At 35.8% G+C, this 26,977-nt stretch overlaps 1 long non-coding RNA gene across 1 annotated transcript in view; it reads right to left on the reverse strand.

The window, feature by feature from the left end:
- LOC134754704 (uncharacterized) overlaps positions 1-23,233 on the reverse strand; it is a 107,536-nt gene extending 84,303 nt beyond the window's left edge. Inside the window, exon 1 of the long non-coding RNA XR_010128969.1 lies at positions 23,182-23,233. This is a non-coding gene — a long non-coding RNA (uncharacterized LOC134754704). The remainder of the gene's footprint in view (positions 1-23,181) is intronic.
- Positions 23,234-26,977: the final 3,744 nt, after the last annotated feature.

Genomic DNA, 26,977 nt, shown 5'->3' on the forward strand with positions numbered 1-26,977 from the left:
AGAGTGCAGCACTAGCACCTATCGAAGACCATACAGTAACTTATACATACTGTGCCTTAAACAGTCTGACAATCAGACAATCTGAGGGCCCATCGTGAAACAAGAAAATTTCTTCGTCATCTCTGTCAATCTTGCATAGTCGAGCGATAAAGAGGCAGATAGCGAAATTTCGGATTCGCATTTCCCGGTAGGTCCTCTGTAAACAAACTGCCTTGATGCATCAATGTCATAATTTTATTATGTCTGAAAACTTGCCAAAAAACTTAAAGGCACAGTCCGTATAAGATACTCTATGGTTTACTAAAGGGGCTATAGTGCTGCACTCTGGTGGCAGAACATTGCAGTAATACCCCCTATTGCAGAAATATACTGTTTTAAAACATTACTCGCTACATAAGTTTAAAATTTCGAACGTGGTAATGACAGATGTTCCTACACAGTTGTCAAATAAAACGTCATCAATATCTCGTTACTTTATAAATCTGTCCATCTGTCCATTCATAATAAATCAAGCAGTTTTTAATAAAAATCAACCATATTTCTATACCATAAGATCTACTTTAGAATAACCAGGGCATGTAAATTATTAAAGTTTGGAAATCGTCCGGAACTCAGTAATAAACAAGTGACGATTGGAAACTAAAATAAAATAACGAAGTGAAAAACCGGGAAGTAAAATATTGTGGCCTTGGATATACACAATTACAAATAGTTTAATACTTTGTGATGGGTATTTATATTTTATATAGGTTTTATATTTTATGTAGGTATAAATATTACGCACAGAGCATAGATTTTGTAAATGTAGCAAGCCCAGCCATTAAACTTTGTCATTAGGTACTTTGCTTTGACCAAAGATAACTCCGTAATAGATGGATACAGTCTAAGGAAAAACGTGCCTCGAAAATCACGAAAATTTGATTCTCGATCAGATGGCGCCACTACCTTTGGCCTACTCTCGTATAGAGGGCGTTGACGGTTTCGTTTGTTATTTAACAACTTTAACGCATATCAGTGAAAGAACATGGGTCAAAATCATATAAAAATAATTAATGCAAATAAAAAAATCATTTATCCATATTTAAATACATTTTAACGTATTTTTATAAATCTTAATTTTTAGTTTTAAATTACGTCGATAGATGGCAGTGAATTAACAGTGGTTACAAAATTTACTATCACAGTCCCGCTCTATCTTATTATATCCTCTTTGTTTTAACTTTGGTTTGGCAACAAGGAAGCACGATGAAGTGGCGTGTAAAGCGTTGAATCTTTTTAAAATAGGCATGTTAAAATGAGCATTTACTGCACCTAGTAAACCTGTCTTAAGACATTATTGATATTTTAGTATGCGTTCTGCCCATTACTGCAATAAGTTAAGGTACTAAATGCATTAATGCAAAACAGACAACACGTGTTAACCTTTTTTCCTTCTTTTGGGAATATTTATAAATTTTAAATCACTAAGGTCATTTTTGCAAAATGAAGTCGAGCGGACCAGCTACAATATGGCATTAAAATCTCATTTCTTTAGTTTTTGTGGGTTGACACATTATTGCTTATCAGCATACAATGAAATGATGTAATTACTTTTATAGCTCTAGTATTTAAAACAAACAAAATTGAGCAAAAACATAAATTCGCTGTATTTTTTTACTATGATATCTGAAGCTACATAAACTAATTACAGACCTAGATATACCTTATCCTATTGTAAGTACAAAGTTTCAGAGCAAACTAGCTAGTCGTTTTCGTAACTACGTTTGTATGGAGAACCGAGCTTGCCGGGGACTTAATAATGTTACTTTATTTGTAATATTAGTTTCGCGACATAAATCAAACTTTAGATATGTACATATACTGAACGTTACACAAACACGTTATTGTTGTTTTATTAATAGACTATACCTCTATTCTCAGATGAAACCCCCAAAAGCCTTTAACAAAGTACCCAAAATATCATCACGTCGGTCCGTTAATTAACAATTTCATGAGTGAATGGCCCGGGATTATGAGACGGACAGACAATGCGCTATTACATACCTACCTGTATTGATGATAGCCTATAGTTACTCGTAAAATCAATAATTAGATTATTTCTGTACAAAAGAGGTAGTTAAATTATTTTTTAATACAGTTGCTCCAAAAGTGCTACTTTACGTAGCTGTTTAGCGTGCGGAAAGTTGGTTTTCGCGAACTAGTGCTTTTTACTTTTTCAATTTTTTAATATTTATTCTTGTTCCAATTCATGACTACTTATTGATGAGTGTTATATTAGTTTCCATTAAACGTCGTAATCAACATAAAAACCTACTGTTAAAGTAAAAATACGAAAAATATACATATTTCATGTTTTATTACTTACCTCTTCATCATTATAACACGTCTATTTTTTTAAATATTGAATATTGAAAAACCGTTCTTAATAAGTTGTCTGAATAGAACGGAACGCCTGTCAAAGAAGATGCGTTTTTTCTTTCTGCTTTAAGTTTCCAAAGGCAACATTCGATATTGTTTTTATAAATGTACGATACACAAATAATCGTAATTAAATATCGTTAATCATTGTACAATGTTTTATATTTACAATTGTTTCTGTCTTATAGAACATGCATTTAAAAAAAAATCTTTCATTGAAGTGGGTTCAATAATAACAAAGAATGATATAACTCTATGATAATAATAAAACCCAGCTAAAAAAACACCTCTTCATAATGTCAATGTCAATGATGTTACAGAATAAAAGTTTCGAATTCCTTACTTGTTGTTTTTCTTATTTTTTCGCAACTGTATTAAAAAACGTCGTTCGATACACGTGCGGAAATGTCATTCTTCACTCGTCCCGAGTCTTGCAACTCGCCTGCGACTCGTGGCAAGATATCTCGGTACTCGTGAAATAATGACATACTTTCCGCACTAGCGTCGAAATGTACTATTACAGTACATATGGTGCTACTTTACCGCACTAGTGCGATACTTATCTGTGTCGAAAATTTAAAGGGCCATATGTACTGTAAAACGTTGTACGATACATGTGCGAATAGGTAATTCGCAACTCGTTTCGATTTAAAACTCTCCCTTCGGTCGTGTTTTAATTTGCTCATTGCGAATTTCCTATTTTTCGCACTTGTATCGTAATGTTCTAATCTTTTTAGGCCACTATATGGGGCATTTTCTATGAAAAGGGACCTTATTGTCGATGGCGCTTACGCCGCAAAACGTCGGGCGGCATTGTATTTACATCGGAGCATCGTTTATAATGGCGTATGCGCCATCGACAATAAGGTCCCTTTTTATAGAAAATACCACATATAGAAATATACGCACACTAATCAGCGCGAGCGAGATACGTAATGACACGGCTCTGATTGCAATTCGCGCACGCGTCACCTTTACAAATTGTTACCATAAATAAAAAATTATAACATGGTTTCGTTATTAATATTAAATATGTTTTTATATACCTCGGAGTTTAAAGTGTCTTTATACTTTATTGTATTATGTAAATTTGCCTTTATTATCTTTATCTACACACATATCATAAACTCTCTATGATGCCTTCAAAATCCGTAAATAATGGCCAACATTAAGATAAACTGTTTTGTTACAGCAAATTTTTTATTTGTGAAAATGTTATTATTGCTAAATAATAACATTATTATAATATTATAATATTATTTTATTCAAATTTCGAACGTCTCTGAAAAATAAAGAAATTTGATTTGACCTCTATTCTAATATCAGTCGAGATGACGTTTTATTCGAAATGAAATGTCAATTGCATACAAATTTGACAAATCTCGCTTGTTAGTTGGTATCGAACGATATGGCAATCGACCCCCACTCTAGTTTGCTGAATTTAAAAAAAACTATGGATGCGTGACATGCGTGAAAAAAGTTTTCTTTACCGCCATTTGACGTGCAGTTTATCTTTTAATTAGTTTGTAAGTAAAAAATAATTTGTTTTGTTGTTTTTAAAGTAACTCTAGCAAAGTTTCGTGTAAAATGTGCGATAATGATATTTCGGAGACGCCACCTCATATCCGCGAATTCCGCCAGAAGGCTGTAATATGAGGTTAGTGAATATATCATAGAAATTTTATAATATGTGTGTAGATAAAGCAGTGTATGTAACTGTACATAATTAGGCATTAAAACACTTGTGTGATTCTTTTATGAAACTCACTACGTTCGTTTCATAAACCCAGCAGTCACATAAACTACTATACTACACAATAAAATAAATCATTTTCATTTATTTCAAAAACAATGAAACTATAAGAGCGTTGGACAGCTTTTAGGGTTCCTTAGTTAAAATACTTTGTTCTAGACCTAAAATAATGGAACCTAGACAGAATGAAATAAAAATTAATCGCCCACAGAATACAAATGAAGTATAACGAATTCATTGTCCTTAATAATGGCGTAATAAAACAAACACAGGGGTTCATTAAGCAAAATACGTGGCTACTTAAACGTAATGGCTTCGTTAGTCCTAATTAATTGAAAACTTCGAACGGGTACTAAATCATATGATTGCGAATAAAATAATTAGACCATGCCTTGTACTTATAAAATGTATCATTGTTGTCATATATATATATATATTGTTTAGACAATAAGGATTGCAATGAGTCAAAATTTGTGCAGCAATGTTGGTTTATATTCAAATTTCGTCTAAGTGGATGAAAACTAGCGCAATGACCCTATATATTGACAACAATGATACATTTTATAAGTACATATATATATATATATATATATATATATATATATATACATACATATAAAATATGTATATCAACATAAAAATGATATTTCGAAAATAGCAAATTAAAAAGGACGAAAACTAAAGCATGGACGGAAAATAGCGCAATGACCCTACTTAAAAGCAAAAAGGGTCACTGTGTAGATTTTTTCATAGTAACACGTTTTCATTGATCTTGTGTATGATGTGGCTTTTAAAATGTTACCTTCTGACTACATCTTTGTCCGCTTGAGGCGTAAAATTAATCTCTTTAACTCGTAAATAACCCCGTAATTAATAGATTTGACCTGAAGGAGGAATGGATTTGAAATCCATTAATAGAGTGAACTCTATTCATGGATAATTCCCGGAATAAGGTTTTAAAAAACAATTATACAAAATTGTTTATACAAAATTTTCCTCTAATCTGTTCAGATATTATTGCGAAATGAGCAACAAACATCCAAATAAGATAAAATAAACATATATCTACTGAAACCTCGCGATTTTCACATAATGTGTCGTAAAATGTGGTCCTTCAACTTCATGTTAAAAAACAAAGGTAATACGACTAAATAATGTTAGTAACAAAAAGATCAAGATTTTAATATTCAATTTATATACTTAATCATACCATTTCACCGGGCTTTTAAGTATCAAGGAGGTGGAAAATGACAATTTTCATCCCGAGGTCATAAAACTGAACATTAACGTCTCGCATAGAAGCCGTAAAGTGGTCCAGATCATAAAGTAGTTTTGATCTTATAAGACGTACGAGTAAAACCGCTGCTTTTTATTCCCTATTATATAAATAAAAGACTTATACATATGAAGTAGATGGTGTACATATTCGCTATCAAAGATTAACTTTCGGTAGCTCAGTTGGGCTAATACCACGTAGTCGCGAGTTTACTGTTGGAAACTCGCCCGAGACAGTGAATTTTCCTTTATTTTCCATAGCTCAGTGTATTTCAAAGCAAAATTTAAGAAACCCCGCTCATTCCTAAGCCCACGTGGCTAAAATATTATTAGACTACAATCTAAAACTTCCTCCAGAATCTCGCGAACTTAATTGACAAGTCAATGTGCACAAATGACACCACTGTTTGACCAGTGCTGTTCATATCGATATTTTCAAAAAAGTTTGAATTAGAGAATATAGCGAAAATTCACCGCTAGGGGCGCTACTATTGCGCGGTCAGTGCAAATGTTACTAAGTTATTTTGTTATTTTGCAAAATGTTACTTGGTATTTCGAAAATTTAAATTGCGCATTTTTATAACAATAGAGACAAGGATATTGGATAAATATATTGTAATTAAATAAATATTTTATTTTATTTTTTAGGGAAACTTAAGGCTAGATTAATAAGTTAACTGATTTAGGCTCAAAATACAAATAAGATGGGGAAATATTTCGTAAAATCTGATTAATTTCTCATTTATATTGTGTGGTGTGGACGCAAAAATATAATCGTCTGGGTGATCCCTATTGCTTCGACTGCAGAGACCAGTCCCCAACTGGACATCCAAGTTGACAATTAGGTCAGAATTTAAATAATTTCAATCTCATCTACCGGCCACATTTACAAAATTAAATCACCAATTTTAGATTTATGACGACAACCGAACTCTTGAAATAAACAACTTGCCCCCAAACCTGCATACTAACATCGAAATTTGTCAATTTCGCATCCGATCGGTACCGTCACATTCATATAAATCAAAGATAGATATAACTCCGTAATAGATGGATACAGTCTAAGGAAAAAACGTGCCTCGAAAATCACGAAAATTTGATTCTCGATCAGATGGCGCCACTAGTTTTGGCCTACTCTCGTATAGAGGGCGTTGACTGTTTCGTTTGTTATTTATAATTTTACCGCATACCAGTGAAAGAACATGGGTCAAAATCAAATAAAAATAATTAATGCAAATAAAAAAATCATTTATCCATATTTAAATACATTTTATCGTAATTTTATAAATATTTATTTTTAGTTTTAAAGTGTGTCGACAGATGGCAGTGAATTTACTGGGGTTACAAAATTTACTATGACAGTATAGACCTGTACCGCTGGCTATATTTTGACCCCTAGGTTATAAAAATATTAAAGTCAATTCTGTTTTCGCTTATGAATACTTTGTTAAGATGTAAATCTTACATTTTGTTTTGTGTCATATATATAATTTGCTTTTCTAGTAATTTGTTATTTTGTGGTAATTATTTTTTATTTTGAATTATCTTGGAGAAAAAAATATTCGAGAGAAAACATGTAACTGTGTTGCATTTAGGATAGTGTTTTTAGTGTGAAAACATAGTTTGTGTCAATTACGTCCACTGCAATCTGATACTATGTCATAATATTCTAAATGACACAAAAAAAAATTAGAGTTAAAAAAATTTACTTAGGTCGAATTTAATCGATTAAATATGTCCATTAAATGATTTTGTGTCTTATTAAGGCATAGCTTCATAAGATATTTGATGATTTTGTTGTAACAGGCTGTCACCGTTACAAAAGAATATTAAAGATATTAGAGTTTACATCTTATTAATTTGAAATGCGGGATAAATAAGATGTATGAATTTGTGTCACTTGCATCCACTGCATAAACAAATATTACAAAAATATTATTTGCGTTCAAACGAAGCTAGCGGGCGGTCTGAATGGGCAACGGAGGCCGTGCAGGGTGGGGCCGCGGCGTGACCTTGCCGTACGCAACGCATGTTTACTTCGCCTGTGCGCCAAATTAACGCAACTTATTCAAAGAAGTTACGCAAACAACACAACAACAAGCAACAAGCAAGCAAAGAATGCGTCGAATTATCTTTTACCTATTTAAAACTCATAGATATTGTACAATGTCACCATTATGCAAAAGAACTGTAAGTACATGTTTGATTTGCGAGCGAGCTGGCAACATTGCGCAGGGAAATCTTAAAAATATCGCGTTTACGTGAACGCCACATACATTTGTGACAGTGATAGGGAAAAGGTACCACTAAAGTAAAATTTGGTTATTAATACCGTGACTTTCTTTCATTCTTTGATAAAAAAAATTGCTATTTATGCAACAAGTGCGGAAATCATCTTTACGCACGTGTATCATACAATGTTTTACTATGCATTGTGCGAGTAAATAAAAAAACATGTCATGGCAAATAAGTTTAATTATTAAAAGGAGTGTTTTAAATCGACACGAGTTGCGAATTACCTATTCGCACGTGTATCGTACGTTTTACAGTACATATGGCCCTTTAAACTTTCGACATATGCACGGTAAGTGCTCTTTTCCGCACTAGTGCGAGAAAGTAGCACCATATGTACTGTAAAAAAAAATTGAAAACAAAAAGCACTAGTGCGGAAAAGCAGTACTTTCCGCACGATATGGCTCCGTAGGAAACGCACTTTTCGAGCACATGCATTGTAAAAAAATATATAGGACTGTATGTCCTAAACCATGCGTCGTAGCGCAAAAATAATAAAATTTTCGTTCCCCTTTATGTAACCCAAAAGTAATACATGAAAAATACAATGAAAAAAAAGAAACAAAATCTTTATAGGGCTGTATTAGCTGTATCTCCTATATCGTGCATCGTAGCGCAAAAATAATCAAATTTTCGCTCCCCTTTAAGAAGCCCCTAATTAAGATTTAAAAACGCAAAAAAGAAAAAAAAGAGGAAAAAATCTTTATAGGGCTGCATCTCCTAAACCGTGCACCGTAGCACAAAAATAATCAAATTTTCATTCCCCTTAAGAAACCCTTAATTAAAACTTAAAAAAAAAACCAGGAAAAAAACTTTATAGAGCTATTATAGCTATATATATAGATATAATATCTCCTAAACCGTGCGTGGTGGCGCAAAAATAATAAAAATTTCGTTCCCCTTTATGAAGCCCCAAAGTAATATACTAAAAACACAATGAAAAAAAAGAAAAAAAAAATAACAAAAAAACTTTATAGGGCTGTATCTCCTACACCGTGCATCGTAGCGCAAAAATAATTAAAAAAATCCCTTTAAGAAACCCCTAATTAAGATTGAAAAACGCAAAAAAGAAAAAGAGGAAAAAAAATCATTTTAGGGCTGTATCTCCTAAACCGTGCGTCGTAGCGCAAAAATAATCACATTTTCGTTCCCCTTTGTGGAACCCCAAACTAATATACAAAAAACACAATGAAAAAAAAAAACAAAAAAAAATCTTTATAGGGCTGCATCTCCTAAATCGTGCATCGTAGCGCAAAAATAATCAATTTTTCGTTCCCCTTTAAGGATCCCTTAATTAATACTTAAAAAAAAAAACAAAAAAACAGGAAAAAATCTTTATAGAGCTATATCTCCTAAACCGTGCGTGGTAGCGCAAAAAGAACAAAATTTTCGTTCCCCTTTACGGAACCCCAAAATAATATACAAAAAACACAATGAAAAAAAAAAAAAACAACAAAAAATCTTTATAGGGCTGCATCTCCTAAACCGTGCATCGTAGCACAAAAATAATCAAATTTTCGTTCCCCTTTAAGAAACCCTTAATTAAAACTTAAAAAAAAAAAACAGGAAAAAAAACTTTATAGAGCTATTATAGCTATATATATATATATATATATATATATATATATATAATATCTCCTAAACCGTGCATGGTGGCGCAAAAATAATAAAATTTTCGTTCCCCTTTATGCAACCCATAATTTATATTTAAAAAAAACCGCAAAATTTAAAAAAAAAAACATTATAGGGCTGTATCTCCTAAACCATGCGTCGTAGCGCAAAAATAATTAAAAAAAACCCCTTTAAGAAACCCGTAATTAATACTTAAAAAAAAAACAAAAAAAAACAGGAAAAAAAACTTTATAGAGCTGTATCTCCTAAACCGTGCGTGGTACCGCAAAAACAATAAAATTTTCGTTCCCCTGTATGCAACCCATAATTTATATTTAAAAAAAAACGCAAAATTTTAAAAAAAATCTTTATAGGGCTGTATCTCCTAAACCATGCGTCGTAGCGCAAAAATAATAAAATTTTCGTTCCCCTTTATGCAACCCATAATTTATATTAAAAAAAAAACGCAAAATTTAAAAAAAAAACATAGGGCTGTATCTCTTAAACCATGCGTCGTAGCGCAAAAATAATTAAAAAACCCCTTTAAGAAACCCGTAATTAATACTTAAAAAAAAAAAAACAAAAAAACCAGGAAAAAAAACTTTATAGAGCTGTATCTCCTAAACCGTGCGTGGTACCGCAAAAACAATAAAATTTTCGTTCCCCTTTATGCAACCCATAATTTATATTTAAAAAAACGCAAAATTTAAAAAAAAAATCTTTATAGGGCTGTATCTCCTAAACCATGTGTCGTAGCGCAAAAATAATAAAATTTTCGTTCCCCTTTATGAAACCCCAAAGTAATATACAAAAAACACAATGTAAAAAAGAAAAAAAAGAAAAAAAAACAATAAAAAAATCTTTATAGGGCTGTATCTCCTAAACCATGCGTCGTAGCGCAAAAATAATAAAATTTTCGTTCCCCTTTATGCAACCCATAATTTATATTTAAAAAAAACGCAAAATTAAAAAAAAAAAAACATTATAGGGCTGTATCTCTTAAACCATGCTTCGTAGCGCAAAAATAATTTAAAAAACCCCTTTAAGAAACCCGTAATTAATACTTAAAAAAAAAACAAAAAAAAAACCAGGAAAAAAAACTTTATAGAGCTGTATCTCCTAAACCGTGCGTGGTACCGCAAAAACAATAAAATTTTCGTTCCCCTTTATGCAACCCATAATTTATATTTAAAAAAACGCAAAATTTAAAAAAAAAATCTTTATAGGGCTGTATCTCCTAAACCATGCGTCGTAGCGCAAAAATAATAAAATTTTCGTTCCCCTTTATGAAGCCCCAAAATAATATACAAAAACACAAGAAAAAGAAAGAAAAAAATAATAACAAAAAAACTTTATAGGGCTGTATCTCCTAAACCGTGCATCGTAGCGCAAAAATAATCAATATCCGTTCCCCTTTAAGAAGCCCCTAATTAAGATTTAAAAACGAAAAAAAGAAAAAGAGAAAAAAATCATTTTAGGGCTGTATCTCCTAAACCGTGCGTCGTAGCGCAAAAATAATAAAATTTTCGTTCCCTTTTATGAAACCGCAAAGTAATAACAAAAAACGCAATGACAAAAAAAAGAAAAAAAAAACAACAAAAAAAACTTTAGGGATGTATCTCCTAAACCGTGCATGGTAGCGAAAAATAATCAAATTTTCGTTCCCCTTAAGAAGCCCTTAATTAAGATTTAAAAACGTAAAAAAGAAAAAGAAAAAAAATCTATATAGGGCTGTATCTCCTAAACCGTGCGTCGTAGCGCAAAAATAATCAACTTTTCGGTCCCCTTTATGTAACCATTAATTTATACAAAAAAAAAACGCAAAAAAAAAGAGTTTTTTTTTATAGGGCTTGATCTCCTAAACCATGCGTCGTAGCGCAAAAATAATTAAATTTTCGTTCCCCTTTATGAAACCTCAAAGTAATATACAAAAAACACAATGTAAAAAAGAAAAAAAGAAAAAAACAATAAAAAAAACTTTATAGGGCTGTATCTCCTAAACCGTGCGTCGTAGCGCAAAAATAATCAAATTTTCTTTCCTCTTTATTCAACCCTTAATTTATATTTAAAAAAAAACGCTTTTACTAAACTGCTGTAACTCGGAAACTTAGAATCCACAAAGGGGACTTTACTAAATTATGACACATATTAAAGCCTGACCAGTAATATATGATCATTGTCAAGAGGGCGCTGTTCATTCTCATGTATAGGGTGACAGTTCAGTATAGTATGAAAAAATATTGTATTTAATGAACATCATCATCAATGTAATTAATGTTGCTTGCCACGCTTAAACATAACAAAAATCACAATAAATTGCGTCTTAAAATAAACTTAAAAAGTCTACTAAAAATCGAAACAAAAGTAATTTTTAAGTCGCTGATGTGACATTCTCAATCAAAAGGTAGGTACCACTTTGTCGTTTACCATAAAGACGAAATTTGATTATATCTTTATACAAATAACCTGTCAGAGAAAGTGGTACCTTTTGATTAGGAACGTCACAAATGTTGGTCAGTATGAGGAGTGCAGCCTACAGTTTATTTTTAATTATATTTATATACCTACTACGGTAAGATTGATAAGACAATGTAATTATGCCTCCGAATGAAATAAATCCACTGTATCGCAAAACTAAGTGGCGAGACAGCTCATAATGCCATCTCTTGGTTGGTCTTAACAAGGGTAAAGGAGATAGTATTAAGATCTCAGTCGCCAGCTGATATTGCGGCAAGTATAATAAGCACCCCACCCGCGTAGGTACCCTTCCCCGCGCACGCCCTTCTTGCTCAATTGAGTTTTATTTTGCCAGATAGTAAAAAAACCGTGGATCAAAATGACCCAAATTATGAATGATGTCTCAATGTGGTATTATAATATTGTAGACGTAAACTTAATAATATGAAATTTTTTTTTGTGGCAGATACAGGGTGTTAATTAGAAAAAAATTTTTTTTAAATAAAAGCGGTGGATGAATTTGACACAGATTTGTTTGAATAACATATAACAATGTTCTGTAAAGTACAACACTTCACTTACCGACTCTAATATTTTTTTAGGCGTTTTAGGATCAATATTAGGTATTTATTAAATGCCATTATACCCGTGGATGAAAATGACACAAAATGCGTGTGTACGTCGGAAGCCACTTTGCCTTTACAGGGAAACAAAGAATTTCGTCTCGAATATTTTTTTTACAGAATGCTGATTGAAAAAAGAAATACCTAAATTTCTACCTAAGCAAATACCTAGGATGACACAAAATCTTATTTTTAGGTTTAGTATATGGTCTGGAAACTATATATAAAAAATAAGCAACATTAATATTCTTATAACCTCAGAAGTTATTGGTACAGGTCTAGTACCGCTCTAGTATAAGTTACTCTATGATATAAATCGAATTCATTTGTGCCCCTTTATAATTATCACACGGGTGACGGGTGAGTTACTTATCGATATCATTTTATCGACATATACTCGTGACTATTTTTTCTTTACTATTCCTGGTATCATTTTATCTGTCAATCTCATGTCAGTTTAGCGAGATTCTGGAGGCGTCTCTAGTTGTTTTATCAAGTTTATTTACGGATAATTGCCATATATTTCAGAATGTCAGTTGAGAGATAATTCATACAAATGCGCGCCGCCCAGGAAACCAACTATTCATCTCGATACCACATTTTATTTTGGGTTATTTCATTCATTTGCTACAACACAGTCCAAAATTTCATAAAATCTAAGTCTATTTATCATCCCTAAAGTGTTCCACGCCACATAAGCTTCTTTATGATTAATAGCAAAGATATATATAACTCCGTAATAGATGGATACAGTCTAAGGAAAAAACGTGCCTCGAAAATCAAGAAAATTTGATTCTCGATCAGATGGCGCCACTAGTTTTGGCCTACTCTCGTATAGAGAGAGTGAAAGAACATGGGTCAAAATCATATAAAAATAATTAATGCAAATAAAAAAATTATCCATTTACTATGACAGTACCGCTCTATCTTATTATATCCTTTTTGTTAATAGTCATATTTTGACTAAGTAAACTCGAGTGAATTACCCTTGTGTGCAAATATGGTACTAAAAGTTGTCCAATGGTTAAATTTAGTTTATAAGTGTGTTTAATAGCAAATCTACATTATCATGAATATAATAAGAACAATTTAGACATATTCTATGAACGAATAAAATGATTTTCCCCTCACTAGCTCGGAAAGTTGTCGTTTATCCTTCAATACAAGCGGGGAAAAACGCGTTTTATCCACTAGTGGGGAAAGTAATTTGACCTTGGATGGAGCGTGTTTAAGTAGCTTGACAAATAACAAAACGTAAAACGCTCATGATAACGGTTCGTTCGATATTAATTATCATTAAATAAATGGTTTGAGAATCTAATAAAAAATACCAAATTTAGCTTTATTTAATGATTTTTAGTCATAAACCTTAAAATTCCATAAGAAACGTTTGTTTTTTTATAATGATGTTAAATATAATTCTGAACGCACAAGTTGAGTCGATGCAATTTCAAAACGCATCGTTGACATTTCGTACATCAGAAATGTCAACATTGTCAACAATTTTTTTACTTAAAACCTTTTCTCACCGACTCGCGTAAAAATATATAACTTCCAGAGTTTTCTGTTATAATATCGTAAAGTAATGAGTACTGAGATTTGCTGATGACATTGTATTGTTTGCCGAGACCCTGGAAGATCTTCAAGGCATGGTTGAAAGCCTTTACCATGCTTCTTTGAAGATAGGTCTTAAGATGAATATGTCCAAGACTAAAGTTATGACGAACATCCCCGGTAAATCGATTCCAACCATTATGGTTGGGAACGAAAGACTGGAGGTGGTCGAGCAATACGTGTATCTTGGACATATTCTATCATTTGACAAAACACATCAGAAGAAGGAGATCTCCAGGAGAATCCAGCTGGGTTGGGCGGCATTCAATAAACTAGCGGACATCCTCAAACCCGTTAACATTCCACAATGCCTGAAAACTCGTCTCTTTAACCAATGTGTCCTGCCCACCATGACCTACGGTGCCGAGACATGGACGCTCACTAAGGAGGCTGTGCATAAAATCCGAGTGGCACAGAGAGCCATGGAGCGCGCCATGCTCGGCATCAAACTTCAAGACCGAGTGAGGAATGCCGAGATCCGACGCCGCACCAAAGTGCAAGACGTCGGATACGTCATTACCAAACTTAAATGGAGCTGGGCGGGACATGTTGCCAGACAGAGTGATGGCAGGTGGGCCAAAATGTTAACGGAATGGTGGCCGCTTTCAGACGAAAGGAGTGCCTGGCGTCCGTTGGCTCGTTGGGTGGACGACATTCGGAAGACTGCGGGTCACTTCTGGATGAGATTGGCTCAGGACCGGGATAAGTGGCGTACGCGAGGAGAGGCCTATGCTCAGCAGTGGGCGATAGAAGGCTGATAAGAAGAAGAAGAAGAAGAGAAAGTAATGAGTGATTCCAGTGATGAAGATGATCTAACGCCTGTGGATGTCGCACTTTCCTCGCTATAGTGAGGTGAAAAGTTTTGTGTTACACACGGGCGCAAATGTATTTTACTTCTCGTGTGTTGAACCACTCGCTACGCTCAGGATTCTATTTTAGAACCACTCGCTTCGCTCGTGGTTCACGTATAGAATCCTTTCGCTTGCTCGTGTTTCAATTCTACACTCGCGGGTAAAATACAACTTTGCACCCTTGTATAACAAATAACTATTAATTTCTCCAATGATAAAGCACTGTAATTGACTTGGAATTGGTAAGCGGTTTCCGTTCGCGCTCTTTTTAATAAAACGAAGTAGGAGGGATGAGTTTTTCCGGTAACCGATACCAAGTCCGAGCGCCATTTTGTCATATTCTGTTCTTGGATTGCAAAGTGTGAGCAAGTTAAATATATAATATTGTCTTCGGTTACCGCGATAGTTACTCATGAAATAAAACTATGAAAACGGATTATATCGCGTATATTGAATTTATAATACATCCCGACGTTTCGAACTCTTTACAGCGTTCGTGGTCAACGGGTGACGGGGATGTATTATAAATTCAATATACGCGATATAATCCGTTTTCATAGTTTTATTTCATAAGTTAAATATAATCGAGTTGCTAAAGCTAAAACTGTGGTTTGATTAATTAGGTATCCCGTGAAATTGGGTCTTGTGTGGTAGTGGTTTTACAAATTTATGATACGTCACCATCTGATATATGGGAGCGGGTGAGGTGCTCAAAAATATCTGAACACGCACTCTAACGCCTTGACAATAGAGGCGTGTTCAGAGGCATTTTTGAGCACCTTGGCCGCTCCCATATATCTGATGGCGACTGTACTCGCCAGTTGTTACTTTGTTACGCTTCCCAAGATCACTTTACACTGGTTTGACGAATAACACGACTCGCGCAATCAATGCGACCAATAGGAATCCAAGGCCAGAGGGCTTACCGCAAACCACGTTCGACGTGTTGCCTCCCTGTCACACTCGTAAAAATTTACAAGTGCGACAGAGAGGCAACACGTCGAACTTGGTTCGCGGTAGGGACTCTTGAGTAATAACCGCGATAATCAAAGTTCGCATCATTTCATCATTCGCTTGCCCTTGTCCCATTCACTTGGGGTCGGCGCAGCATGTCTTTTTCTTCCATACATCTCTGTCACCCGTCATCTCATCATTCACTTGCGTTAGTTTCATATCATCTTTCACACAGTCCATCCACCTTTTCCTCGGTTTTCCTCTCCTCGTACTTCCCTATTGCGGGCATTTTTCTCTGTCACTCTAATTACGCCTTCATTGGAGTAAAAGAGAAAGATCCCCACAATTTGCGAATGTCGGTTTTCGCGGTAGCCCCACTGATATCGTGAACCTACGTCAACGTCGAGTGATGTTGACGCCTGTTAATGGGCCGAGTGTTTGTCTGTTTGGATATTCATGGCCAAGCGTTGATGACTCTAATTTAATCAATTTTGATTTCTGTCAAATAATAATACGACTAGACTAGGCTATAGTACTTTTTAGGAAAATCGTAGCGCTTTTTAGAATAATACGGTTGTCAAAAAATATGAATAGCAATTTTGAGGTGTTTCTTTCTAGTAACTTTATCGATTAGAAACCTGATTAAAACAACTTTCGCTCGATAGAAAAAAATGACATAGCTCTAAAACGCACCATTAAAAATTGTTTTTTTTTTCACAAAAGCTAAAAATATGAAAATTACTTCTAAAAATGCCCAATAAGTATATTTTTGATCGAAGTCATTGATTACTTTTTTTTTGTTAAACCTAACTAAAAATAATAATTTAAAACAATGATTTTCGCGATCCCGGGCACTCACAGCCGTCTCTTTCACACTCACGCTCAGTGAGAGTAAGAGAAGAACCTGAAGTCACGGCGCCTTATTTATAGTCCGACAAGAAATTGTAGAAAATTATTGAGGGCGCCACTTCCTACGTAACTGTCATATTTTTGACGTAAAATGCTTAAACATGGCAACAAATTAGTATGGAAGTTCCATTTTATTTCATTTCTACTATTTTATGTCGCACTATTAAAGGTTATGCACCTATTAGAAGCATTGCACCATAGACCCTCAGCACACGGCATCGTACGTTACGTAAGAGACTCGTAAGCCTGTCGTAATGCGCGCGTAGAACGAGAGCGCTACGAGCATGAACAAGTTCAAACAAGTCCGCATACGAATCGTAGTCGTAGCGTAGCGTATTACGCTTACGCGCACAGAACTCTACGCGCCTCGTACTCGTAACGTTTTTACGATACGCGTACGCGTCTCTTACGTTACGACGCCGTGTGCTTACGGCCTTAGGGTACGCACAAAACCATATGCGGTTTAGGTACAGTCGCCATCAGATATATCGGAGCGGCCGAGGTGCTCAAAAATATGTGAACACGCCTCTATTGTCAAGGCGTTTTAGGCGTGTTCAGATATTTGTGAGCACCTTGGCCGCTCCGATATGTCTGATGGCAACTGTACCTACTGACCACATGAAACTGTCAGCGCCATTTTAAATTTAGATTCCATAATTCCAGTCATTCTTCATTTGTTTCATTCGCCTGTCTCTAAACTTATAAACCTGTGGTAAACACCCCTATGATGGACGTGACTACAATCATACAATTTAAGTACCACAAATCCTGTAAAATAGAATGTTTAAATACATTAATAATTGTGTTACCTATAAGTGGAAACTGTTCTGGCTGTTGTGTTATCTCAATTTGTTAAACTGTATGTGTGATTATGTGCTGTTTGTTTCCCTTTGCAACAAACAAAAAAAATTGGAGAAAAAAGTTTTGTAGCCAATTGAAGTGGCTTTTATTAAACACGTCGAAGACATAAAATACAGGACATTTAACTTTTAACGCGCAAAGGGATATAAATTCTACTGGTAACAGTGAAATATGAAAAACACTTTTACTCGAGATATTATCTTAAGTGTTTCATGACCGTTACAACAGACTTTGCTTTCATCTAAATCTTGATAATTAATGCTATTCGGCCAATGATCTCATACCATTTACTCAAAATCAGACGTAAACTAGGAAATCACGAAATCATTCCGCTAATCTTCCATCTAATTTGATAATTCAAGAATAACGCATAAACAAACTTAGGAATGTAAAGGACGCGCTTTTGGCATGGATAACATCTGACAGAATAAATCTAACACAAATCTAGGTCATATAAGTTAATGGTTCAGAATCGTAAAATATAGTTTGTCAAAGGACTGTCTCATTTCAAACAAAGACAGGGAGAATCATACTATCTTTGTCTTACACTAGTACTAGCACCCAAAAGAAAGGGATGAGTATAATTTTCCTGGTTGTTACTGACCGACAAATTGATTTGACCAACTATATGAAAATAGTTTATTTGATTTCAATAATAGTATGTGCGCGATTGTCACACACACGTGTAGGGCAGTTATAGTTTGTCAAAGGACTGTCTCGATTCAAACATAGACAGAGAGAATCATACTATCTTTGTCTTACTCTTGTCTTACTATACTCACCCTTTTCTTGTGGGCACAAGAGCAGCAGAGGGCAGGGTTTAGTTTTTTTGTTCTTATTTTCTGACAATTTGGTTTGGCTAACTATTATACAGTGTGGAAAGAATGAATGGGCCCTGGAGGGAAAGTGCCTTAGTAAAAAGAAACATAACTGCATTCAAAGCTTTTTTTAAATTCGCTTTTCACCCGGGAATCGAACCGAATAATAATAAAAATTAAATCTATGATATTAAATCATTTTACGGTTTAGACTCACTTGTTTTAGTCACTCGCGCGACATGTTTCGGAGAGCCTAGGTCTCCTTTCTCAAGCACTAATAGTGCGAGCAGCGTTCACGACGACCGTGTATTGCGTACTGCCGCTAAAACCAAACCGTAAAATGATTTAATGTTAGTATGTCTCACAACAGTTTAAAATCTATGATAGATAGATAACAGTATTATAATACCTATTGATTCCACCTAATACAGCATTTAAGTTTAGATATGTATCTTATTTGGGGCATTTTCTATGAAAAGGGACCTTATTGTCGATGGCGCTTACGCCGCAAAGCGTCGCGCGGCATTGTATTTATATCGGAGCATCGTTTATAATGGCGTTAGCGCCATCGACAATAAGGTCCCTTTTTATCGGAAATACCACATTTTATGAACCGCTTGTGTATGCTTTCTGTGTATCATTGTTTATGCTCAATTAGCCATAAACTCGTAACACGCGGGATGTTTTATAACCTAAAAAGTGACCGAATATTTTTAAAACCGAAATTCTTCCCCTAAAAGGGTTACATAAAGAGGCCCACTGATTATCAGTCCGCCGGACGATATCGGCCTGTCAGTTGGTCGGTAACAGGCTGATATCGTCCGGCGGACTGATAATCAGTGGGCCCCTTAAGGCCTGCAAGTACTTAGCGGTGTGAGGGAGGATGCAAATTAATTGTAAATGTCATTTCTGTATTTGAATATTTTGTGTGTGTTGTGGCAAACAAATAAACAGTTTATCTATATCTATTAATGTAACAACCTACATGGTTAAAACCGCGGGCAGAAGCTAGTATGCTTAAGGCAAACAAGACTGAAAAAACGTTCAGTTGATAGGTATGTCGTGTGGTTTCTGACGATGACGTAGCAAAGTGCTTTTAGACAGTTTATTACTTCGATATTTTTATAGTGATCATTGAACTGACACTCCTAAGATTTGGCTTATGTTCTAAAAACAATAAAGAATTTCGGGACGTCCTTTGACATCAACAACTAAAGTCGTTTAATTCTATTAATGTATCCGTTTCTTAACGATCGTAGAAAGAACTTTGTCAAGGTAACTGGTGAATAAAGAAACAACGTGATAAAACTGCTTGGATGTTTATAATACTTATAACGCATTTAATTTTCGTATTACGTGCCATATTTTATTTGCATATGCGCAGACAAGACGATAGTAACTAAGGGATGTTACGGAGCTCCGGTTTCGGTTCGATTAAGTCGGAACTTCCGATTGGTATTACACATCCGCTTCGGTTCCGTTTCCATTACTTTTGAATCGGAAGTTATATCGGATGTCAGAGCTTAGCGCGGCGGCGGAAGATGAGCGGCGTATATCAATAATAAACAGGAGCGGTATTTGACATGCGTTAAGTGACGTTTCGTGTTGAACTTCAGTTGAATGGAAGAAATCGTGTGTTGTCGAATAGGTAAATTTGACATTAGCAATACACAGTTAGGTGACAACGAAACCAAACCGAACCACGCCGAGTTCAGAGCCATTTTAAACCGTATAGTAGTAAGAAAACAAAGTTGATTTTTGTTGCATAATTTTTTCAATGAATGAGTTTTGGTTGTACCAAATGATACTTTCCACAGTTGATGAACAAATGATTCATTCCACTGTTGAACTGATGTTGAAGCCGAAACTGACAGTTGTGCATCTCGAATAGGGCCCCAGGTTTATACCTGTCATTCGCTCATCTCCCCACTTGCAACATGCTGCACTGATTAGTTGTTTTGTTTTTATTCGTATTATTGAATTAAAAATACCTATTCGTATAAATTGTGTTGTGTAATGTGTACCTGCTGAGAGTACTAACTCAGGATCCGGTTCTGGTTCCGGTTCCGATTCCGTTTCTGGTTCCGATAAACTAAATTTAAAATATCTGGTTCCGCTTTCGGTTCCGATAAAGCCACATCCGTTACATCCCTGGTAACTATAATTTGATTATGAACAATTACTTTAGTTTTTATTCTATCTGTCCTTCGGGAACCATTATTATTAACTTTGAATTATATAGTCATGCTAGAAAACATTGTTTCCTAAACGATAAATTAGAAAATATTCAACACCTATAAAATATAAAAATAAATATTCACATTATAATCATAATCATAATATTTTTATTCGAAATAGATTCATGCAGAACACTTTTTAATTATAAGCATTCAAGTTAAATATACACAGCATTAAAAATGTGTTGATTCGAGGCGTTCATTACAAATTCTTTTTGCGACAATCATTTGGCAAATCTACGAGCGCAAATTGCCCGATATACTTCGCAAACTATTAATAGCACATCTGATTATGTAAAATGTTATTTGTTACACCAAAAATCAAGATCGGAAAAACAATAGCATTAGGTATTATTTAAGCCAAGTTTTCGTTGGCAGTATTCCTGCACAAACTAAATTTTACATCAGATCTTGTAACTGCACTTTGTCATTGTGACTTGCAAAACTATTGAAAAATCTTCAAGTTTCTCGAGCTTATGTAAGAGGGCAAAAAGTAGCTGAATGCTTTTACTTGAACTGACATGGACTAATATGACTAATATAATAAATAAATAAACAAATGTAATATTTGTATATTAAAGCGGATATAATTTAACATCTGGAACAGTACTAAAATCTATTAGTATAAATAATAATAATAATATGCACCTTATGGCGAGCTGTTGGGGAGTAGCGATCCCACGTACCCGAGTGTTCCTGGGGAGTTCTGTCACCCGAAGGAGGGTGGGTGGGACTGGCTTGCCTTGGCCGGCCGGCCAGAGTGGAGTCGTTAGAGCTATAAGCTCCAGGGGTGGAAGTGAAACATGCATAAGACGCAAGTTGGCACCCCTGAAATATGGCATGATGCATCAAGGAGGTTTGTTTACAGGGAACACCCAAATATTCCGAAATACATTTTTCCGATTTTTATAACCACGATTTTCATAATCCCGATTTTTTATAAGTCCGAAATATCAAAATTACGATTTTTAAAAACACGATGGAATAAAATCACGAATGTGCTATTTCCGAAAACTTAAATTCCGATTGTCATTTCACCGGAAGCTTAAAGTTCCGATTATACACTATTCCGAAAACAATTTTTTCCGAATTCTTAAATTCCGAAAAATCATAATCATAATAAATAATTCGGTATTCAGAAATTCGGTCTTTTGTAAGGTAGGAAAAATGAAATCCGTGATATTCAAATAAACTCGCGTTTTAGTAATTCGGTATTCAGAAATTCGGTTTTTTGTAAGGTTGAAAAAATTTAATCCGTGATATTCAAATGAAGACTCACGTTTTAGTAATTATTATGGGTGGCTGTCACATCATGTTAAATTCGGCATAAAATATTTTTGGCATAAAAATTCTGCATAAATAAATTAGGCAGAACTGCGACCCTGCGAACCCGAACTGTTGCCAGAAGTGCGACCCCCAAGAAAACGAACTGTTGCCAGAAAAGTGGATTAGGTTAGGTTAGAACTGCGACCCTCAAGAAAACGAACTAACAATATATTCGGAATATCGTTATTCGGAACTTTAAAAATTGGGATATTTAAAATACGAATCACGTCAATTCGGAATAAGGGCAATTCAGAATTCGTGATTTTGAAAATCGTAAATGTTAAACTCGGCGTTTGTCACTGTCGGAATTGCTATAATCGGAATTATGTGGTTCGGAATTTAAAATTTCGGAATAATGGCAATTCGGAATTCGTGATTTCAAAAATCGTAATTGTTAAATTCGGTGTTTGTCACCATCGGCATTGTTATAATGGGAATTATGTGGTTCGGAATTTACAAAATTCGGCTTTTTGGGTTTTCGGAAATATAAATCTTCGTGATTTTCATCATTTGTAATTACGACAGTCGGAATTTTGACGGGTCGGGCGTTTAAAAATCGGAATGATAAAATTCGACATTCTAAAATTCGGAATAAATTTTTTCGGAATTATGTAGTGTACCCTTGTTTACAGAGGACCTATCAAGAAACGCGAATCCGAAATTTCGCTATCTGCCTCTCTATCGCTCGAATAAGCAAGAGAACGAGAGATATGTTAGATAACGAAATTTCGATTTCTTGTTTCGCGATAGCCCCTCAGATTGTGGTAGTGGCGCCACCTGCGCAGAGTTTCGCGTAACATCCCTATAGCAACATTTTGATATGTTGTGATTGTTGTGAATACTATCGTATTCGCACAAGTTTAGATACAAAACGGAACCAATAACCAATACAACTAAAATAAATGTAAAATCACGAAACTAGAAATACAGACAGAAGTAATCGGGAGATGATGTTGGCGTCACGGTCGCGTCGCTGCCAATTTATTCGCCAGGCAACCGCTGCCGGATGTGATTTCAGATTTATCGGCCGCTGCAAACGACTTATTCACGTCGTTTTACACGTTTCTTTACATTTTATATTATTTTAATGCATACACTTACGTTGGGATGTTACCAGATTGATGATAAAAACTACTCGTTCACCAATATTTTAACTTTTTAAAGGTTAGCTCGATTGAAAACAAGTGCGAGTCGCCCACCGAGGGTTCCGTACTTTTTAGTATTTGTTGTTATAGCGGCATTAAAAATATATCATCTAACGATAAGGAACGATGATAAGGAACACATAGCTGATGTCAAGCACCGTCGACCTAGGTCTGCTGTCTGTGAGCATGTCATGGATAAAGCCAATCACTCAATCAAGTTTGATAAGCCTCTGGTTTACATAATATTGTCTTCGGTTACCGCGATAGTTACTCATGAAATAAAACTATGAAAACGGATTATATCGCGTATATAATTCGCCGGGCGAGTGAGAGATTACTGTGCAAAACCATCCATAACAACCGTTACACGGCTTATAGACTTGAGCAACAGATTAAGGTAGGCACCGGTCAATTGCAGGAAGTGTTGACAAGCACCGATTTTAATGATGTTGTTGAACAAGGTAATAAACGTTACGCATTTACATTTGAACAATGCAAGAAACGACAAAGTGCCAAGTTTGACAAGTTAAAATCGAAAACGAGACGCAGCGATAACGGAGGGCTTCAGAATAATAGCGCTAACGGAACGTCGCTGTCAGTGTCAAATCGGTCGGTTGTCAATCTATCCAGTAAACAATTGTCGACGTCTGAGTTTTCAGTATTAGAAAAAGGTCTTAATTATGTTGTGGCTCCGCGAAAGATCCCTTTTGAGGACATTATTGTTAGTGTAGAAGACTGTCTGGTGAAAAATCAGGTAAAGAAGGAAGATTTGGAGGCTATACGGCAGGATGTTTCGTCATTATTACGGAAAGCCAAGCCTCCGAAAAGGAATTTGCCTAGAGATGAATTGGCCGCGTTGAAAACGTTACGCGATGATCCAGACCTTACTATTCTTCGAGCGGATAAGGGAAATGCGACGGTTGTACTTAATACTTCAGATTATAACCAGAAAATTAGGGAATTATTAGCGGATACTACAACCTACAAACATGTAAAGACGGACCCGACTATGAAAGTATTGAAAACCACTAAAGAACTAATTAGTGATTACTCGGAGAGCCTTGATCTGAATGTTGCAAGTTTAGTTCCTGACTGCCCCGTGCCTCCAAAGTTGTATGGGTTGCCAAAAATACACAAACCTAGTGCCCCACTACGTCCCATAGTGAGCCAGATAGATGCTCCCACATATAAATTGGCTCGGTACCTCGCGGGAGCCCTCTCAGCATTACGTGGTAACACTAGCACGCATACAAAGGATTCTTACCATTTCATCGGTGAGATTAAAGACCTAACATTGACTGATGATGAGATCATGGTCAGTTTTGACGTCCAGTCGCTATTTACAAGCCTACCGGTACAAGACTGCATTGAAATTGTCAAGAAGAGGTTATGTGAGCAGAACATGTCAGAGGAATATGCTAAGCTGTTGGAACATTGCCTTACATCTGGCTACTTGCTATGGAATGGTGAATTCTATCTTCAAGTCGACGGCGTGGCCATGGGGTCTCCGGTGTCTCCAGTAGTCGCTGACATCTTTATGGAGGACTTCGAGGAGAGGGCACTCTCATTGGCTCCTGTGCGACCGAAGATATTTAAAAGATACGTAGATGACACTTTTACTATACTTCCAAAAAGTAGTGTTTCAACTTTCTTGGATCACCTAAATTCCATCCATAGCAAAATAAAATTTACTATGGAGTTGGAAAAAGACTGTTCTCTCCCCTTCTTGGATGTATTGGTAAAAAGAAATCCTGATAACACCCTAGGTCGCACTGTGTATAGGAAACCTACTCATACTGATAGGTACTTAAATGGCAAATCGCATCACCATCCCAGTCAACTTGTTACAGTAGGCAAATCTTTGTTTCAGAGAGCCCAGAGGATATGTGATGACCAGCATCTGGCCGCGGAGCTCCAGCATGCCAGGCGCGCGCTCCAGGCAAACGAGCTCAGGATACCGCGGGTCAACCAGAGGTCCCACATTAAGATCCCCACAGTCGAGCGCAGGCCTGCCATTCTGCCTTTTGTCAGGGGGGTCACGGACAGGATCAGCCACATCTTGAAGCGTGCTTCTATAAAAACATATTTCAAGCCAATGAAGAAGATGTCACAATTCCTGAGGCCTGTAAAATGCAATACCCCTCTACAGACTGCAGGAGTGTACAGGCTGGACTGTGAGTGTGGCCTATCATATGTCGGGCAGACGAAACGGAGCATTTCCACTCGGGTGAAGGAACACATAGCTGATGTCAAGCACCGTCGACCTAGGTCTGCTGTCTGTGAGCATGTCATGGATAAAGCCAATCACTCAATCAAGTTTGATAAGCCTCTGGTTCTTGCCAAGGAGAAGCGTTACATACCCAGAATGCTGCGCGAGGCCATTGAGATTAAGAAATATCCAAACTTTAATAGGGAAGATGGCTTTTCTCTACCACCAGCTTGGGATCCTGTAGTCCACCTGATAAAGGAGCAAGCGAGACATAGACTGTGAGACCGTAGTGTTGGATGATGCTGGACATTCTGATGTTTTGAAAAGATGTGTCCCGCCGAGTTTGTTGCCGGTCCCATATTGGGATACCCTCCTACAATTTAGGAGGGAATTAAATCTTCTCGGGTCCGTGGTGTAGGGTTGGAGCCGGCATAGTTTATTTTTATCGCGTATATATATATATCTTTACTTGAAAAATAATTATAGTGTATAACTAGCCTTATGAACCGATTTTGCATGTACAACCAGCCTTAAAGTTTGTAGTCTATGATTGTTCATTATTTTAGTATGTGGGTATTTTTGCATTTTGTAATTTTTCCTCAGTCACCCGTTGACCACGAACGCTGTAAAGAGTTCGAAACGTCGGGATGTATTATAAATTCAATATACGCGATATAATCCGTTTTCATAGTTTTATTTCATGAGTAACTATCGCGGTAACCGAAGACAATATTATGTACACCAGTACGGACTGGAAGTTGCAACCAAAATCCGGCGACATGAAGACCTTGGGAATAAGCTCGCGCGCGCTCGTTGCGCTCTGCATTTCTTGAAGAGGTGTCGAGATGAAAATCTTATTCCTACATGCGTGAAGATAGCTCCGAAGAAGGACATTATCGGCAGTGAACGCATACTTCGCCGGGCGAGTGAGAGATTACTGTGCAAAACCATCCATAACAACCGTTACACGGCTTATAGACTTGAGCAACAGATTAAGGTAGGCACCGGTCAATTGCAGGAAGTGTTGACAAGCACCGATTTTAATGATGTTGTTGAACAAGGTAATAAACGTTACGCATTTACATTTGAACAATGCAAGAAACGACAAAGTGCCAAGTTTGACAAGTTAAAATCGAAAACGAGACGCAGCGATAACGGAGGGCTTCAGAATAATAGCGCTAACGGAACGTCGCTGTCAGTGTCAAATCGGTCGGTTGTCAATCTATCCAGTAAACAATTGTCGACGTCTGAGTTTTCAGTATTAGAAAAAGGTCTTAATTATGTTGTGGCTCCGCGAAAGATCCCTTTTGAGGACATTATTGTTAGTGTAGAAGACTGTCTGGTGAAAAATCAGGTAAAGAAGGAAGATTTGGAGGCTATACGGCAGGATGTTTCGTCATTATTACGGAAAGCCAAGCCTCCGAAAAGGAATTTGCCTAGAGATGAATTGGCCGCGTTGAAAACGTTACGCGATGATCCAGACCTTACTATTCTTCGAGCGGATAAGGGAAATGCGACGGTTGTACTTAATACTTCAGATTATAACCAGAAAATTAGGGAATTATTAGCGGATACTACAACCTACAAACATGTAAAGACGGACCCGACTATGAAAGTATTGAAA

This window comes from Cydia strobilella, chromosome 1 (assembly GCF_947568885.1).
Source record: "Cydia strobilella chromosome 1, ilCydStro3.1, whole genome shotgun sequence".
NCBI lineage: Eukaryota > Metazoa > Arthropoda > Insecta > Lepidoptera > Tortricidae > Cydia > Cydia strobilella.